Below are 20,310 nucleotides of genomic sequence, written 5' to 3'. Positions count from 1 at the left end.
GCTTCCCTCCTCCTCACTAGCTCACTCTCTCTTGGTAAAAACAAAAAACAAAAAAAATCATTGAAAAGTGCGGAATATCTAGCTTCCTCATGATTTATCTGTACCATAACCCGATCTAAAAAGGGAATAAGATGGATTCTGGCTTGAATGCTGAAGTAATCTTTCAGATTCACACTTTTGCTAGGTAGTGTTCCCCCCCTCCCTTTTTTTTCATTTGAAGTATAATTAACAGGCAGTGTTGTAATTGGTTCAGGTGTACAATAAAATGATTTAACAATTCTGTACATTATTCAGTGCTCATCAAAGTAAGTGTTCTCTTAATCCCCTATATCTGATTCACCCCTCCCCCTAGCCACCTCCTCTTTGGAAACTACCAGTTTGTTCTCTGTATTTGAGTCTGTATTTTTGTTTCTCTTTAATTCTTTGTTTTGTTTCTCAAATTCCACATATAAGTGAAATCATATGGTATTTGTCTTTGTCTGACTTATTTCACTTAGTTTTATATTCTCTAGATCCATCCATGTTGCTCCAAATGACAAGATCTCATTCTTTTTTGTGACTAATATTCCATTGCATATACATACCACCTCTTTATCCATTCATCTATGGATAGAACTTGGCTACTGTAAATAATGCAATAAACGTAGGGGTGCATATATCTTTTTGAATTAGTATTTTCATCATCTTTGGGTAAATACCTAGTACTGGAATTATTGGATCATATGGTAGTTCTAATTTTAACATTTTGAGGAGATTCATACTAAGTTGTCTACTGTGGTCCGCACAAATTTACATTCCTACCAACAGTGCAGTGAGGGTTCCTTTTTCTCCATATCCTTGCCAACACTTGTTATTTTTGTGTTTTTTATTTGAGCCATTCTGACAGGTGTGAGGTGATACGTCATTGTGGTTATTTGCATTTCCCTGATGATGAGTGATGTTGAGCTTCTTTTCATGTGTCTGTTGGCCATCTGTATGTCTTCTTTGGAAAAATGTCCATTTGGGTCATTATGCCCATTTTTAAATTGGGTTATTCATTTTTTGGGTTTTGAGCTGTATAAGTTCTTTATATATTTTGGATATTGACCCCTTAGCAGATATGTCATTTGCAAATATATTTTTCTTATTATTCTTCTTTTCTTTCCTGTTCTCTACCTTCTTTTCTGCATATGAAAATAACCAATCTTTATTCAGATACGTTTATTTTTATTTTTTAAAGATTTTATTTATTCATGAGAGACAGAGAGAGGCAGAGACACAGGCAGAGGGAGAAGCAGGCTCCATGTAGGGAGCCCGATGTGGGACCTGATCCCGGGACTCCAAGATCACATTCTGGGCCAAAGGCAGGCACTAAACCGCTGAGCCACCCATGGATCCCCAATTCAGACACTTTTAAAGCATTATTTTAAAGATAACATATTTCCTCTTTGTTATTTGGGAAGAACTGGTTCATTTACCCATTGGCCAATTCTTACCCCCTTAAGAATTTTGTCATTAAAACCCACATTCATATATCTTATTAGGATATTTAAGGTGATTTGATTTGTTTATTGTGAAATGGGTGCATTTTTTTTTTTTTTTGGATGCGCTTTTGTTAGGCATAAACCGAAGAGGGGAATAGTTTACTGTAGCTAATAGGACTTCAATTTGGGATCCATAATGTCTTTGAGGGCAAAAGTCTTCAGATGAAGATTAAGAATAATCATAAAAATAGTTGTTATGTGTTGCCAAGCTCTGTGCTGAGTACGAGTGTGGAGCTTTTTATTCATCCTCATAGAAATCTTACTAGATGTCTAACTCATCCATTCTACAGGTGAGGAAACCAAAGATAGGAAAGTCAAGTATGTCAGTAAAGTTCTAGGTAGTTAAGTTGGTGGACCTGTGACTCAGACCCAGGCTCTTTCATGGTAGTGTTTGAGCTTTGACACTTACTTGGTGACCATCATTTACCATTAGTGAATCCTTATGTGTGAAAGACAGATTTCAAGTTTGAAAAACAAAAAGAAAAAAGAAAAACAAAAAGAAAGAAAAGAAAAATCAGACAGTATAACCTGTTACGGATTAATAGCATTGTAGGCTGTTAGTGTGTAAAGACAGTTTCAAGATTACTATAGGAATCCTAGTTCCCCAACTTTACTTAAAAAAAATGTGAGTGGGGTGTATCTGGGTGGTTCAGTTGTTTGAGTCTGACTCTTGATCTCAGCTCAGGTCTTGATTTTAGGATTGTGAGTTGAAGCATTGGGTGGAACCTAGTTAAGAAAAATTTGAGTGTATGATGTCATACATGTTAAAAGTCAATCTACAGGGACACCTGGTTGGCTCAGTGGTTGAGCACCTGCCTTTGGCCCCGGTTGTGATTCCGAGATTGAGTCCCGCGTCCAGCTCTCTGCAAGGAGCCTGCTTCTCCCTCTGTCTATGTCTCTGTCACTCTCTCTCTCTCTCTCTCTCTGTGTGTCTCTCATGAATAAATAAATAAATCTTAAAAAAAAAAAGTCAATCTACATACGACAACAACACACTGATCCACACTTCAGGTACTTTTAAAATGTGATTTTAAAAAATATTATTTAAAGATACTTTATTTCTTTTTCATTATTTGGGTCTGTGAAGTCTAATTGGGATACCACAATATTCAATTCTCCTTGAATCCCAAAGTGACTCCTGTTTTTAGATGAGAGGAAAAAAAGTTAGCATCTGTCTGTGAGAGGCACTTTTTCATCTTCTCTCTCACAGTGCACTCTCTGATGTGGACATGGGGGTGTGGGAAACTTTTCTGCTCCCCTTGTAGGATCACTGGCTGGGGCCCTATGTGTCAGACTGACGAAAGACAGATTAACCAGAGAAAAAGGAAAGTTTGTTAACCTGTACATTATGCACACATATGGGATCCCTCCAGATGAATAACTGAAAGAAGTGCTGAGAACTTGGGGTACTATCTTAATCAAAGAAGAATACATATTTAGAGCAGCCGTGAGATAAAAGGTCTTTGAGCTTTCCAGGGTGGCAAATACACGAGGGAACTAATGGTAGGTAAGGATTAATTTTTGCAAAGGTTGATACAAAGCTTCCCTTTTTGCCTTCTCTGTGCTGATAAGGGTCTAGTGTCTCTGGTAATTAACTTCCGCTCTTCCTGGTAGAGTGGGGATGGGGAGATACCTTTATCAATTTAGGTCCTGCTTTTAGGCAAATAGGGGAAAGTGGAGAGGTTTTTTTTTCCCCCTGTAGTCTTCAGTTCAAAAATAATCCTTACTCTAAAGTAGCATATTTTAGGGGCACCTGGATGGCTTAATGGTTGAGCTTCTGCCTTCACCTCAGGTCATGATCTCGAGGTCCTGGAATCAAATCCCACATTTGGGCTCCTTGCAGGGAGCCTGCTTCTCCCTCTGCCTGTGTCTCTGCCTCTCTCTCTGTGTCTCTCATGAGTAAATAAATAAAATCTTTAAAAAATAAAGTAGCATATTTTGGGGTGGCATATTCTGCTACCCTTCACAAGCTGTGCATGGATGATTATATATTGAAGCATTTTTTTCCATGAAGAATGCCTGCTATGTTGCATGTACTGATCTGGGTGTTGGAGATACATCATTGAACAAGACAGATAAACCTTTCTGCCTCCCTGGAGCTTACATTCTAGTTGAGGATTATAGGGAGTAATGAAATAGAGGAATATAGTACTTATCACGTGGTTGGCTTTTATGAAGAAAAACAAAGCAGGGAGAAGGGAAAGAAAGCGCCCTGAGGGGCATGCTGCAATTTAAAAAATAGAATCATCCGATCAGAGAAAGGGCTCAGTGGAAAGAAGATGCTTGAACAAATTTCTGAGGGAGTGAGCCTGCGGGACCTTGATGTGGGGTGGTGCTGTTCTAAGTAGCAAGAATGATGAGAGCATAAGCGAAGCTGGCTTAGAGGGCCTGGGGGTGCGTGGCAGTGGGGATGAGTATCTGGAAAAGAAATCAGAGAGATAACTGGGGAGGAGTGAGCAGGAATAAGTCCAGGAAGGACTTGTAAACTATTGTAAAGACTTGGGCTTTAACCCTTGGTGAGGTGGGAGTCCCAGATCCCCTAGTGTGAGCACCCAAGGCGGCAGTGTCCATTCACTGCAGACGCCCTTTATTCGGGGAATGTGGGAGCTCGGCTGGTGACAGGGGACACCCGTTAGACACCCTAGCCGTGGGCAGCCGAGTGTAAAAGCCTGCAGTCCCGGGGTGGAGATACACATTCGGGAGTCATCAGCATGTGGATTGCATGTAAATCTGTGGAATCAGATGCGAGCATGAAGAGGATAGACGCAGAGAGGCCTGGGACTAAGTGTGGGCACTGGGCTAGCTGGGGCGATGGGGGCCAGTGGCAGAGGAGACGGGGAGTGGCACCAGTGAGGGAGGGGCACGTTTAGGAGAGAGTAGTTTCATGGTAGTCCAGTGAAGGAAAGGCTCCAAGAGCAGTGTGCTCTATCAGGTGCTGCTGCTCAGTCGGTTACGATGACCAAAAATTGGCCTCTGGGGAGATCCCTGGGTGGCTCAGTGGTTTACCGCTGCCTTCAGCCCAGGGCCTGCCTGGAGACCCAGGATCGAGTCCCATGTCTGGCTCCCTGCATGGAGCCTGCTTCTCCCTCTGCCTGCGTCTCTGCCTCTCTCTCTCTCTCTGTGTCTCTCATGAATAAATAAATAAAATCTTTAAAAAAATTGGACTTAGCAGTGCCGCTGGAGGTCATTGTTGCAGTTAGTTGGGGGCTGACTGCTGCTGCGTGCCACCTGTCGGGGCTCTTCTGTGCAGGGCCCACACGATGGGCTGCCCTCTGTCCACTCTGTGCCGTTCACCTGGCTCTGCTCCGCCGCCCGGCAAACTCGTTCCCGTGTCCTCGCCTGGATACCTGAGGCGCAGTCGGAGAGCTGACGTGTACTCGAGTCCAGCTGCCGCATCCTGTGGCTCGGGAGGACGAGGGTGGGCAGGTGTGCGGGGGGTAGAAGCGGGCCCGGCCTCCTGTCTGCCGCCCCTGGCCTGCTCGGCTGCGGGAGCCGAGGTCACTGGGCCGCGGGGTCGGTGAGCCCCGCGGTCGGGGGACAGTCTGCAGACATTTGACGGTACCGAGGGCCGGTTCGTTGTAATTGTGAGGAGTGACTGATGACGTAGGCTTTCGCGTCAGGGCTCCGGGTAGTTGGGTCTGTCAAGGTCCCTGGAGGTCTGCCTGGTGTGAAGCTCACGTTTCTTGTGAACCATTAAGACCGTAATGGACTGGAGCGGGGTGTCAGGCCTGCTGACTGCGATCTCTCAGCGACCCTTCCCCTGGCCTAGTCCCGGCCGTGGTGCCCGAGGAACGTTACGTATAGATCTTCCTCCTGAAGCGGGCGGTGGTCTGAGAGGTGTCAGCTTGCCTTTTGGCCTCTCGACGACAGGACGTCAGTTGCAGCACATGGAAAGAGCCCTTCCTTGTCCCTCTCCTCCTGACGGTCCTCTCTCTGATCAGCTTGTCGAGCCGGGTGGAGCGTTACACTCCAGAGAGGCCCGGGGCTCCTCAGACCTGGGTTTGAATCCCAGTTCTTGTGCTCACTGGCTGTGTTGAGTCTCGGCAGACGAGTTCATGTCCTGAGCCTCAGTTTCTTCATCTACAAAACGGGGATAGTCATTATTACCTCAGAGAGTCGTGAGAATTTAAACTGCCACTCACCTGCCACATGCTTTTTCACAGTGCCGTACACTACCCAGGGTGTACGGGTACCCAGGGTGGCTGGTACAGTTATTAGGGTATCGCAACTGTAGCTTTCAGGATGTTGCTCATGTGAAAACCATCTTTTCAAAGATTTTTAACTGATGCCATTGCCTGGGGTTTATTTATGAAACAGATTGAGTAGAGTTACACCCACAAATCTGTTAAGATTTTCCCTAAAGAAATTACCAGATGTCTTGTGTGTGTTTTTTTTCTTCCTAGTTGCTGCTACTGGGGGAAGAAGTCCAGCAAAACAACCTAAAACAAGGTACTGCACTCTCACAGCAAATACATAATTTGTCCCCCCTTTATCAGCGCTGAATAAAACAGCATGGTCAGTTGCCAGTCCCCCGGCTGCCCGTCACTCAGGTGGGGCAATAGCTGCGGGAGCTTCTGGATGTGTCAGGTGCACCTCAGAACCTGTGCACCTGCAGTGTGCTGTTGGTAGGCCTTCAAGGTGCTTCGGCTTACTCTGTGCTGTGCTGTTAGGAATAATGCCAATTTTTCCAAACAAATCTGTTCCAACTCATTTCAAGATATACATCAAAAATTAATTGGTAGGACCAGTTAAGTGTTACTGCATATTTATAGATTAGCCCTCTGAAAATCAGCATCTGGCTAAAAAAAATTACCAGTCCAAACCTTTAGTAACATCAGCAAAGCATTTCTTAATTTCTTTTTTTTTCTTTTCTTTCTTTCTTTTTTTTTTTTTTGTCAGTGAGCTGTTTTCCTGACTCTGTGTGTGTGTGTGTGTGTGTGTGTGTGTGTGTGTAGAGCAGAGTTTGAGAGAGGAAAGGGCTGGCAGCACAAAGGGGAAGTGTGAGTTTTAGAATATTTTTCAGATTTATTGCAATTGTATTTCATACAGGGACTTGAACTCCAGACTGTTTTCACTTATATTAGTAGAGTGGGAGCTGATGTAGTGAATAGGAAAGATAAATGTGTTAAATGGTAATGAATAGCATCATTTATTTACATTCATGTAGTAAATACTGGAATTCCAATTATATGCCAGACGCTGTGCTCAGCATGGGCCAGTAAATAATATGTCATGCTAATGTCTTTTAGTAAGCTTTAATATTATGAAAAATCACATGAAAATGGTAAAGAATTGCACACATTATAATAGTACAATGAAAAATGAGTTTTTTCCTCTCAGACCATCAGATTTTCTTGACTGCCCTTCCCAAGAACTTTACTACATATTCACTTATGTATGTGTCTTCTGCATCATCTTTTTGTTATCTTTTTCTTTTTTAATACAAATGGGATCCTTAAAGAGCATTCCACCTCTTCCTTTTTTCATTCAGCAGTTGTTCTTGTTAATATGTTAGCACCAACTGGTCTCCCCCACTGTTTTATTACAGCTGCATAGTATTCCATCATATGGACATACCACAGTTTAGTTTTCTGCCCTTAAAACTTACTTTAAAATGAAGGCACAACTTCCTGCCCTATGGAGTTCTCTTTTAATGAGAATTATACAAAATAAAATCTGTGACTGCTGCCCTAGTGCTGGCACGTGTTAGAGTCACATAAATATTAGCAAAATGGATGAATTGATCATGTTTATTCAGTTATTCAGGTCGTTTTTCTTTATAGATAATTTAAAAATAAAATTTAGAACTACAAATGATCACATTCCAAATTAATGGATTCTGTGTTAATGAGGTTTATGTCCTATCAGCTGCATTCCCTCGCACTTTATTTGCATAGTGATGTGGCTCAGAAGTGTCCCTGATGGTGACAACATGGAATAGTTCTGTTGCCTGTCACTGCTGAGGGCCGGATGGTAGCTCTCCTATAGATCAGCAGACTCTGTGGCACGTTTTGTTCTGTCTGGCAGGTATTTTAATTTGCTTGAATGATAGACACCTTAAACTCAGACCTTTCAGACCCCAGAAGCATATAAACATTGGTCAGCATTATTTTCAGAGTTTTCCAAGGCATTAGGGATGGCATTCGTCATCCAAGAGCTATATTCCGGGTGGAGAGATCCTCCTTCCTGTGGCAGAGACCCTTCGTGTCACTAGGCACACCTTGGTTCAGTAGGCAAATGGTCTTCTGACAATACAGATGTTTTGGAAATTGATTCCCTTGTGCCTTGTCTGCTAATCCGTTATCACAGGGGCTTGAAGGCTTCCTGGTGGGTGAGATTCCCTGCTAGGTGCCGTGGGGGACACTGGGATGACACAGTGCAAGCCATGGCCCAAGGAACCTCTGATGTTGCTTGGGGGAACTACCCCCATATAGCTGGCAGCATGGCGTGTGCTGGCATTAAGGAACAGGGGCTCTGGAGTCACACTGACCGGGTTCCTGTCTCCAGCTGTGTGACCCGGGCAAGGTAGTTGACATCTCATGCCTCAGCGTCCTCATCTGAAGAATGGGGATTATATCAGTACTTACCTGGCTGTGAGAATTAAATGACTTAATGGATGAAAAGTGCATGCACAGTGCTCAGTGCATGCGTGCTTAGTAACTATTAGCTGTTGTTACCATTACTGACAATACTATAGAATGGAAAGGGGAGATGATAATGGCTACTGTTTGTAGTAAACTCCTGGGCTTACACAGCCTCTGTGTTAAGTGCCTCATGTTCCAGGTCTCATCTGATCCTCAATGGGGCCTTGTAAAATAAGGTATTTTAAAGATGAGAAAACTGTGGCCCAGTGAGGTTGAGTACTTGCCCAAAGTCACACAGCCATTAAGTGATTTAAATCTGTATCTGACTCAAAAACCTGTGCTCTTTCCTGTGAACAACATTTCCAGGGAAAGAGAGAGAGAGGGAAGGAGTCTTTATTTTGTGGGTGAAGAATGAGGTGCAGAGCACTTAAACTACTGGCCCAAGATTACGTGGAAACCCAGGCTTCCTTAGACCAGACTCCACAGTGTCTCTCGATGCTTGATGATAAAATAAGACAAACTGGGTTGTCCTGCTCCAGAGGAGAGAGCCAGACTGATGCATTGAAATAGGCTGACTTGGGATAAATAGAAAGGAAAATCTGTCCCACAAAGCTGTCCAATATGAATTGAAATAAAGGTGTATTTTTCTCAAATGTAAAAGAGTTTGGAGGTGTGCAGTCGAGAGTTAATTATGGTGGTTCCGTAAGGTCTTCAGGGACAGGAGCACAGGACAGGGTGTTGGCCTTGTTTGTTGTCACTCCGACCCCAAATCCATACAAGACCCAAGCCATGGTTCTGGCTTTGGGATTTGGAAGGTCCTTCACATGAACAGTTTTATCAAATTAGCAGGAACGGTTTGTCTCTGGGGAAGCAGACTATGGAGGATTTATTTTTTGCTTATTAGTCTTGTGTCCAGCAGTGTTTTCCTGATTTACTTTCCTTGTATATCCTGCCGTTTTGTGAATTCAGTGTTATACATCTTTTTGGTCTATTTAGTATACCTATTGATTTTTTTGTGTGCATGCTGAAGATTGGCCCAGGGCACTCAAATGCTGGTAAAGAATAATTACTGTGCCAGTAGTGAGACTAAAAATCACAACCCATGAACCTTTGCTTAGGACAATGCAATTGAGTGAAGTTTAGATTGGCTTTGTTATTCTAGGAAGAAAATACCACTTATTGGGATATTTCCTGTTGAGATCTGTTATTTTCCTGTTTTTTTTTTTTACCTTAATTTGCTCATTCATGGGGAAAAAGCCATATTTCTAAAATGAAGTCATTTACCCAACAGTTCTGAGCGACATAGATGCAGTCTCTGCCACCATAGGGTTTACCAAATAGCAGGAAATACAGTTACGGTGGCATATAGTAACTGCCACAATGGGATAATTACAGGTGCTGTATGCACACATGGGAGATGCACTTATGCCTGTATTGGAGGTAAGGAAAGGCTTCCTGAGGAAGTGACATTCAGGCTGAACTCTGAAGGTGATAGAAATGAGCTAGAAGAAGGTTTTTCCAGGTAGAGGAAGCCACCTGCATACAAACCAAGAGACAAGAAGAATGCTGGTGCATATGAAGGACTCAGGGGCTCTCTGCTTAGTTGAGAGAGGAGAGGCAGTAGGTGCACAAGGGTTAGTTGTGGCTAGCTCCCGGAAGTCCTATAAGCCATGTGAAGGAGCCTTAGGGCATTGAGATACCATTACAGGGTTTCCACTAGGGGATGACCTCGGAGATTTGAGTTGCAGAAGGCTTGGGATAGTCGGGGATGGAGTGGTTCAGCACGTGGAGAGAGATGAGTGTGAGTGAGGAACCATAAAATGGTTGGGGTGCAGGGAGCAGTGGGGAGGGGCCTCTTTAAGGCTGGAGTCTGCAGCTTGAGTCTTGTGGTGGTGGTAATGATTTTTCATATTAGCCTAAAAAACCCATTATTTGAGCTCCAAGTAGCAAATGGACTGGAGGCCGGGCTCGCAAGACAAGAGAAACTAGTGAGGAAGCCGTTGTAGTGATCCAGGGAAGAGGGAGGCGATGACGGCTTGCACCAAGATCGTCAAGTGGAAGAATGGAGAGAAGTGGCCCAATTTGTATACAATTTGAAGAACTTGCTACAGAGTGAGGGAGAGGGATTAAAAGAAGAGCAAGAGGGACCCCTGGGTGGCTCAGGGGTTGAGCGTCTGCCTTCCGCTCAGGTCATGATCCCGGGGTCCTGGGATCGAGTCCCACATCGGGCTCCGCTCAGGGAGCCTGCTTCTCCCTCTGCCTGTGTCTCTGCCTCTCTCTGTGTGTCTCTCATGAATAAATAAATGAATGAATAACTATTTAATCTTTAAAATAAAAGGAGAGCAAAATATTTATTTATTTTTATTTATTTATTTATTTTTTTGAGAGCAAGATATTTAACACTCAGGCTGGTGTCTAGTTTATGAATTTCAGGGATCCTGACTCGTGGTTGGGTGTCCACGGAGTACACTGCTCTGGGCGACTCGTAGGGGTGGCCCAGGACGGTGTGGTGGGCCCCAAATTCCAGCTCCCTACTGCCTGAGGGAAGGAAGCCTGAGGTGTACAGTGTGGTCCACCGTGTGCCTGCTTCTTGAGCTAAGTCTTCGTCCTCCCCTTCTCAGACCTTAGGTCCACGGAGCCCAGCGGAGCAAGCGTAATGTCAGCTAGTCTTAGGGCAGCCCCCTTCCCTGAGCCGCTGCCGGGCCTCCAGCCGCGGAAGCCCCTCACCAGCCCGCGGCCACCGTCCTTCGGGCATCTTCCTCAGATGTGGTTGCTTGTCGCTGCCTGTAGCCTCGGCGGCCTTAGGAGAGGAGGACACAAACTCTTTGTTTAACGTTTATATCTCTGGTTACAAATGGTAACATATACTCACGGAAGAATGTTGAAAAATACAGAAAAGTATAAGGAAGAAAAATGTAGATTCCCGCATGATCATCTAGACATAATTAGCTCAAATTTTGGTTTAATTTCTTCTAATCTTTTCTATGTGTATTTGTTGCTATTTTTTAATGAGTATGGATAGACCTCTTGCTTTTATTTTTTAAAAAAGATTTATTTTAAAGAGAGAATGTATGAGGGAAGGGGAGGGGCAGAAGGAGAGGGAAAGAGGGCACCTCAGGCCCATTCCCTGTTGAGTGTGGAGCCCGACGGTGAGGCTCGATCTCAGGACCCCGAGATCATGATCTGAGCCAGACACTCAACTGACTGAGTCACCCAAGTGTTCCAGACCTCTTGCTTTTATTTTTTAAAAGATTTTATTTATTTATTTATTCATGAGACACACAGAGAGAGGCAGAGACACAGGCAGAGGGAGAAGCAGGCTCCTTGTGCAGAGCCTGATGCAGGACTCAATCCCAGGACCCCAGGATCATTACCTGAGCTGAAGGCAGATGCTCAAGCTCTGAGCCACCCAGGTGTCCCTAGACCTCTTGCTTTTAAAGTTTATTTATTTTTAGTAATTTCTATATCCAACATAGGGCTCGAACTCACAACCCACAAGATCAAGAGTTGCGTGCTCTTCTAGCTGAGCCAGCCCAGCACCCCATCCTCTTGCCTTTATATTGAACTTTTCCATGTCATTAAAAATTCTTAACTATTTCTTGGTATGATAAATTGTTTCCAGTTTTTCTCTGTTATAGATAATATGCAGCTGCACATAAATGACAGCATTGCTGCACATGAATCTTGTTTGCATGTCTCATCTCCTTAGGATAGATTCCTAGAATGTAATTACTGAGTACACTCATTTTGGGGAGTCTTGACACATATGGCCAGATTGTTCTCCATTCCTTTCCCTCACCACCTCCCCCCAACAGGGATAGGTGAGCTCGTCCATTTCAGTATGCCATTGCCCTGTCCAGAGAATGATAGAATAGAAGTTCCAAATATGAGGAGGGCAGGCATAGATAGACTATCACAGCTAAGTCAGACAGCTAACATTTTCTTAGGGCTTACTTGTGTGCCCAGCACTTGCTAAACATGTTTCCTGTATTTATATCTCGTCCTACTTACATCAACTCTTCAGCATCGGTGCTATTGCAAACAAGTAAGTACACAGAAGTTAAGTGACTTGCCTAAGGTCACACAGATAGATTAACAGTGAGAATAATTTTGTTACAGGTAACAAACTAAAGACTAAAAGAGGCTTTAGTTTTAGGTCTTGAAAAAGCAAACCTGTTTTTTCAAGTGTAGCATACATACCGGGGCGCTCGGCTGGCTCAGTTGGTGGGGCCTGTGTCTCTTGATCTTGGGGTTGTGAGTTTGAGCCCCATGTTTGGTATAGAGATTACTTAAAAATAAAATCTTAAAAAATATATGCAGAAAAGTGCACACATCTTCAGTAGTACTACTTGATGAATGAGAAAACATTTCTTCAAAAAAAAACTATCACATGTGTATTTGTGTGTGAGAGAAAGCGTGAGCACACATGTGCAGAAAGGAGAGATGCTGGGGGTCTCAAGGGACTTGCTGATGGAAGGGGCTGCAGATCCTCCAGTCAGAGAATGTAGCCTTCGCCTCTCAGAGTTATGACAGTTCCATTGAATGGAACATTAACTCTGCTGCTGGCAGCTCTGGACAGGAGATGCTTTGGGAGGAGGAATGTTGCTCTAATTTAATTATGAATCTCAGGGAAGCAAATAATGATCCTCTCCAGTCTTCTGTGCTTGATGCAAGGATGCTGCTGGCATGTCTCCCAGGTCTTTCAGGTGTACTGAAGAGGAAGGGGTGAGGCGCTGTAACTATCCTTCCGGGGAGGTGCATCTCCACCCAGAAGGAATGTGAACCTCAGAGGTTTGGATGCCTAATCTGGCCAGCCCCCCAAATCGCTTGTACCTGTAAACCTAGAGGGTTACAATAACATCTGGGAAAGCTAGAAAGTGGAGTGATCATGTGCCCTGAAGTGCTTCAGACGGTCCCACTTTACACTGCTTTCCTGGGGCCATTGCTAATAATACCCCATTTTCTCTCCCCAAAATGTCCTGATTTGTGAAATAAATTATCTGGTTGCTTACTTAGAGATCATGTTTGAGTTCTACCGCTTTTGTGCAGCGTGGACCCCAGACAAGTTCCTCTACCTGGGCAACCTTCATTTTCCACACCTGCCACACAGAATTGTAGTAAAGAGGGTCCTTATCCCCGTCCTCAGAACAAGGACTTGAATTTAAAGGCCTTTTAAATTTTATCTTTGATGTTATCCTTGTAGCTGGAATTTTCAAACAAGGGTGATTAACTGTGAATGTCTGAGATAGCAGAGGCTGGAAGGCTGTGTGTTTTTCTCATCTACCTCCTAAAGAATTTGCTGGTCTTCTTCCCAGGATAAAAGGAATAATTAATTGTTAGGGCTTTCCCTCCAAATATAGAAGTTAACAGCATTTGAAATGTGAACAAACCATCAGTAAAGCAGGCTTGGACTTCAGTGACTTAGTCCTCACTTTAGGAGAGTGATTAAGAAACTGAGATAGGGGCGCCTGGGTGGCTCAGTTGGTTGAGGTCCCGACTCTTGGTTTCCGTGCAAGTCATGATCTCGGGGTCGTGGGATCAAGCCCCACATCAAGCTCCACACTCAGCCAGAAGTCTGCTTGAGATTCTCTGTCCCTCCACCTCTGCCCCTACCCTCACTCATGTTCTCCCTCCTTCTCGCTCTAAAATAAATAAATTAAAATGTTTTCAAAAAATCCTGAGATAACATTTAGTTTTATAGCGTGACATGCGATCTGGTTTGTGCCTGTTGTCTTGGTAGAACTGACTGTTAATAGCATTCCTCTTCACTCTCAAACATGGCTCTGTTTAGACAATCAATTGTATGGTTACACTAAATATTTAGGATCTGTGTAAGCCTATCTTAAGGTTAAGAGTCTTAGACTAGAAACAAGGCAGTATCCATAAACAGGAGAATGGGTGAATAAATCGTGGCATATTCCTACAACAGACTACTACTATTATATAGCAGTGAAAGCGAATGAAATATAATCATACGTGTGAACATGAATAAAACTGAAGAAAATTGACAGTGAAAAAGCAGGTTGCAAAAAGAATACCTACTATATAATTTCACTCACATGAAATTTAATAAAACAAAATTAAATGGTTTATTGCTTAGAAATACATATATGTGATGAAACTGTAAAGAAAAGCAGAATGATTAACTCAAAGTTGAGATTGGTGTTTACCTGTGTGGGGGTGGGGGCGGAGGTGGGGGAAGACGGACTGACAATAAAAGGACACAAAGGGCTTCAAAGATACAGATTTTTAAAAAAAAGATTTTATTTATTCATTCTTGAGAGACAGAGAGAGAGGCAGAGACACAGACAGAGGGAGGAGCAGGCCCATGCAGAGAGCCCCATGTGGGACTCAATCCAGGGTCTCCAGGATCACACCCCAGGCTGAAGGCAGGCGTTAAACCACTAAGCCACCCAGGCTGCCCAAAGATACAGATTTTATTACATTTCTTAAACTGTGGGATGGGTCTATGAGTGTTTCACTATTGTCTTTTCATTTCAAACACATGTAAAATGTGTGTACCTTCTCTTGATTCCTCGGGATATTTCATACAAATATACAAGGAAACATATATGCAGAAAAAAAAGTAAAAATAAAGCAAGATGTATGATATCAGATCTTATACTCTATCAAATATGAGTTGTTTTGGGAGTGATTGCTCATAGTCGAGTGCATTTAGGGAGAAGGTAGCCAGACTTTTAGGCTCGGAGCTGAGAGGATAGTGAGGCAATTTGAAAGTACCTTTAAATCTTTAAAACCCTGCTGGTCACAGGATAGGTAGTTGGGTTAGTTTCTCCTGCCAGTACCCCTCTACACTCTTGGGCTGATGGTCACCGAGTGTGCCTTGTGTTAATCCCTTCACATGTAGTACATGTTTTAACTCTCGGGGAAGTGCTGTGTGCTAGACTGTGTTGTCATCTCCACCGTTCAGGGCAGCGGATCGTGGGGGGGTTAAGGAAGCTACCCTGGCCGTCAGTAAGTGTCTGCCCTGGGACTCAGGTCATCTGGCTGCCACCGCTGCCTCTGGGCCTGACTGCAGTGAAGTGCGAACACCCCGTCTCACCGGCACTAAAGTGGAGGCAGATGCTGGACATGTGCAATTTTACAAAAACTTTTGCTCCTTACTTTTGAGGACGGTATCTTTGTCAGGCTTTGCTTGCCCCGGGTCTCAGTTGTCCCTGTGGCTCCGTTAACGGGCTGGCTGCTCCCCTGGTGACCCTGGGTTAAGGGGTTCCGACGCCCGACAAAGGATGAGTAGGAGGTGACTTCTGCGCAGAGCAGGAACGTTTGTACCTCGGGTGCTCTTGATCCAAGAGATTTGGCCTTAGTCCTTCTGTCAAATTCATAGAGTTAGTGTGGTTATCGTAAGAAAAAGAAGCATGGCATAATGAAAGGAAAAAGAGGGTATCATAGGTGGAGATGACTGGGTCCCCGCAGGAGGGACCGCTGCAGTCAGCTCCCTGGAATAACAAACAGCCTGGTCTCCAGTTTTGAATCCCAGCTCTGCCACTTACTGGCTGTGGCCTCAGGCAGGTCACGTCACCTCACCGAGATCTGGTCTCCTCATCTGTAGGTTAGAGATGATAGTACTGTGTCAGACTGTGTCTTGTTTGCCCCAAGTCTCCTCCCTCTCCTCCCTCCCTCCCTTTCCTCCCTCCCTCTCCTCCCTCCCTCTCTCCCCCCCTTTCTCCCTTTCTCCCTCCCTCCCTTTCCTTTCTCCCTCTCCTCCCTTCCTCCCTTCTTCCCTTCCCAGGCAGAAGTCAGTTAACCTTAGGAAAGATGAACCTCGCCCCATGGACTTAGAGAAAGGTACGTGAGTGCTTTCGGGTCCATTTCGGGTTTGCAGGAGAGCACTGGGGGGAGATTTTCTCCTGCGTAAGGGGGGAGTGGAGGAGGAGGACCTCCGGCTGTGCTACTCCTAGCTTCCTGCTTTGAGTGAAGCCCTGTTTGGAGGTGATGTGTGGAACCACTACAGCTGCTTCCTGACTATGAGGGGGAAGACCAGGGAAGTTACAGGCATATCAACCCCATGTCCTAAGCATGTTCTCTAAGCATCCCTGGAGTTACATCCAGATTTCTTTTTACACAAGGAAAATAGATTCCCATTTGGTGCAAGTTACTATTAGCCATGTTTTCTGTTACTTGCAGTCAAAAAATGATTTCATTTTATCTTATTTATTTAAACAAATACTTACTTGAGAGAGAAAGAGCACGAGTGGGGAGGAGAGGGAGAAACAGGCTCCCTGCTTAGCCCCAGACACAGGGCTTATGACCTGAGCCAAAGGCAGGTGCTTAACTGACTGAGCCATTCAGGCACTCCCAAAAAAGTGATTTTAAAAGTATTTATTCCTTATTGGGTTTTTATGGGAGTTAGAATAGATTCTTAATACATCTGGAACACAGTAGATACATAATTGTAGTTGCTACCGTCATTACCACCACCATCACCCCACCTCCATGGGCTAGTCAGACTGTAGGGAAGGCAGAGGAGAAGAAATGTTGAAGGATTTTGGCCCTTCCCTTCTTCAGTATACCCCATCTCATTTATTTAAAGTAATTTAAATTCCAGTTTATTTAAAGCTATTTAAGTTCCAACTTTTTTGGCACAAAGCTAATGTTTATTTCACCTTTGGGTCATATTCTTGGATCCTCAATTCCAGTATAGATAACATATGGTGTAATATTAGTTTGAAGTGTGCAATATTGTGATTCAACACTTCCACTCATCACCTGGAGCTCATCACAAGTGTACTCCTTCACCTCATCACCTATTGCACCCATGCCCCCCTAAAGGCAACCGTCAGTTGTTTTCTATATTTAAGAGTGCATTTCTTGGTTTGCCTTTTTCCACACTCCACTCATTTCTATTTTGTTTCTTAAATTCCGCATATGAGTAAAGTCATATGGTATTTGTCTTTCTCTGACTTATTTTGTTTAGCATAATGCTCTGTAGCCCCATCCATGTCATTGCAAATGTCAAGATTCATTCTTGTTTATGGCTGAGTAATACTCTATTGTCTTCTTTATCCAATCATCAAGAGTGGATATTTGGGCTATTTCCATAATTTGGCTCTTGGAGATAATGCTGCTATAAACATTATGATGTATGTATCCCTTTGAATTAGTATTTTTGTAGGTTCTTTGGGTAAATACCAAGTAGTGTGATTGCTGGATTGTATGGTTGTTCTGTTTTTAACTTTTTGAGGAATCATACTGATTTCCAGAGTGGCTACACCAGTTCGTGTTCCCACCAGCATTGCAAGAGGGTTTCCCTTTCTCACCATCCTTATACCTGTTGTTTCTTATGTTGTTGATTTTAGCTACTATGAGAGGTGGTGTGAGGTGATAGCTCATTGTGGCTTTGGTTTGCATTTCCCTGATGATAAGCAATGTTGAGCATTTTGCATGTGTCTATTGACTATATGTCTTCATTGGAGAAATGTCTATTCAGATCCTCTGCCCATTTTTAATCAGATTATTTGTCTTTTGGGTGTTGAGCTGTATACGTTCCTCATATATTTTGGATACTAACGCTTTATCAGATGATCACTTGCAAATATCTTCTCCCATTCCAAAGGTTACCTTTTCATTTTATTTGCTTCACCATGCAGAAGATTTTTATTTTGGTGTAGTCTCAATAGTTTATTTTTGCTTTTGTTTCCCTTGCCTCAGGAGACATATCCATATATATATTGCTATAGTCAGTGACAAAGAGGTTACTGCCTGTGTTCTCCTCTAGGATTTTGATGGTTTCCTGTCTCACATTTAGGTCTGTAATCCATTTTGAATTTATTTTTTGTGTGTGTTGTAAGAAAGTGGTTTAGTTTCATTCTTTTGAATGTTCCTGTTCAGTTTTCCCAACATCATTTGTTGAAGAGACTGTCTTTTCCCCATTGGGTATTCCTGCTTTGTGAAAGATTAATGTGACCATATAATTATGGGTTCATTTCTGGTTTTTCTACTCTGTTCCATTGATCTGTCTGTTTTTACGTCAGTACCATGTTGTTTTGATCACTACAACTTTGTAATGTAACTTGAAGTCAGAGAATGTGATGCCTGTTATTTTTCTTTTTCAAGGTTGCTTTGGCTACTTGGGGTCCTTTGTGGTTCCATACAAATTTTAAGATTGTTCTAGCTCTGTGAACAATGTGAGTGGTATTTTGATACAGGGATCACATTAAATGTGTAGGTTGCTTTGGATGGTAAAATATTTTTTAAAGGTTTTATTTATTTATTTACAAGTGACACAGAGAGAGGCAGAGACACAGGCAGAGGGAGGAGAAGCAGGCTCCATGCAGGGAGACCGATGCAGGACTTGACCCTGGGACTTGAGCCTAAGGCAGATGCTCAACCACTGAGCCACCCAGATGCCCCAAATATTGCTTTAACAATATTTATTCTTCCAATCCATGAGCATGCAGTGTCTTTCTATTTTTTTGTGTCATCTTCAGTTTCTTTCATCAGTGTTTCTAATTTTCAGAGTATAGGTCTTTTACCTCTTTGGTTAGGTTTACTCCTAGATATCTTACTGTTTTTGGTGCAGTTGAATCAATGAGATTGATTCCTTAATTTCTCTTTCTGCTGCTTCATTTTTGGTGTACAGAAATGCAACAGATTTCTGTATGTTGATTTTATATCCTGTGACTTTACCGAATTCATTTATCAATTCTAGAAGTTTTTTCGTGGAATCTCTTGGGTTTTCTATATAAACTATCATGTCATTTGTAAATAGTGAAATTTTTACTTCTTCCTTGCTGATTTGAATGCCTTTTATTTCTTTTTGTTATCTGATTGCTATGTTTATTCAACATAGCCCTTGCATGACTATGTTGAATAAAAGTGTCTTGTTCCTGACCAGAGAGGAAAAGCTCTCAATTTTTCCCCATTTAGGATGTTATTAGCTGTGTACATCTGTCTCTTATAAGACATTATACAAGACATGGTGGGGTGCCTGATTTTGGAGAAAGAATGGGAAGGAAGAAAGGATAGAAAAAAGTGGCATTAGAAGGAAATCACGTAAGCAGAATGGGCTTGTAATTTGAATTTATTGCTCCCACATTTTATTTGCCTGAAATAGGATTCATTCACTCGAGTCCCTGATCAAAATTTAAAAATTTAAATAAATACAAATGTATTTGTTTTTTATAGGCTTATTAGCATTCATAGCTTAAATACTGTTAATGATTATACCCTTAAAATCTTAAATGGCTATTCCTTTAAACAGGTGCCCAGGGAGTAGGGAGTTTTACACAACAAATATTTCTGGTAGAAGATTATTATAATGAGGCAAAGTCTCTATTTTCAGCTCCCAGTTACTTTTCAATCCAGTTGCCATCATTAAACTACACTTGCATTTACTGTGTGAGAAGTTGGAGAAATGAGTGCGTTACCATCAAAGCATGAAAGGCCACTGCTTTGCATAAGCATTTGGAGCAGTTCCTTGGAATTTGCATCTGTCACTCTCACCCTCTAGTGCCCTAGTTTGGGATTCTGCTGGAGCGAAGTTCTAGTTACTGGTTTTAATTATTTTCAAACCCCGGTGTGGATTATCTAGTTACCTAGAGTTGTATTTTCTTTGTGGCATATTTTTGCTTTAAGCGGAGTCCTTGAGATGATTCCAAATTAATAAGAGAAAAAACTGCTCTTAACTTGATTGATGCTACTGGCAAAGTGGATATTTTACACATCATCTTGTGAGGATGGGTGAACTCCTCGGCTGGTCTTTGTCATTTATAGTAGAATGGAGAAACAGATCTGATCATCCTGAGGGAGATGAAGAGTCTTTGGTTTCCTACAGAGCTTGCTGTGTGCAAGTAAGGGCAAAAGGTGACATGAGAAGATGGGAAGAAATGGGTGAAGTGGGCAAATGAGCCTGCATTGTTGGATTTGTGGACCAAATCTGAAATTAGGCAGAGCAAACAGAGGATGCTGTTAAAAAATATTTACCAACTGATTGGTATAAAATAAGTATTATTTCATAACTGCTGCAGGCCAGTGGTACTTGAGCAGTGCCCCAAGAGTTGCTGCTGTGCCCATCATGAATTCACAGAGGAGGTCTAGGTGCTGGAGGAGACTCGAGTTGCCTGAGAACACTGAAGAGGCATGAGGTACAAGAACACTCAAAAACTTGTACTAGGAGGTGCCTGGCTGTCTCAGTTGGTTAAGTTTCTGACTCTTGGCTTTGTCTCAGATCATGATCTCAA

General features: G+C 42.9%; 1 protein-coding gene across 5 annotated transcripts in view; it reads left to right on the top strand.

Moving 5' to 3' along the window:
• TMCC3 (transmembrane and coiled-coil domain family 3) overlaps positions 1–20,310 on the top strand; it is a 339,083-nt gene that overhangs the window by 41,595 nt on the left and 277,178 nt on the right. The window contains exon 1 of one of the 5 annotated variants that reach the window (XM_077845842.1): positions 5,942–5,972. The exons of 3 other annotated variants lie outside the window; for them this stretch is intronic. The gene's annotated coding sequence lies outside the window, so the exon portion shown is untranslated. Of the gene's footprint in view, positions 1–5,941; positions 5,973–20,310 lie in introns of those variants that run through there. One more of the 5 variants, XM_077845837.1, reaches the window with a different exon arrangement.

The sequence above is a fragment of the Canis aureus genome, chromosome 13 (genome assembly GCF_053574225.1).
Source record: "Canis aureus isolate CA01 chromosome 13, VMU_Caureus_v.1.0, whole genome shotgun sequence".
Lineage (NCBI taxonomy): Eukaryota > Metazoa > Chordata > Mammalia > Carnivora > Canidae > Canis > Canis aureus.
This window is presented reverse-complemented; position numbering and strand designations above follow the sequence as displayed.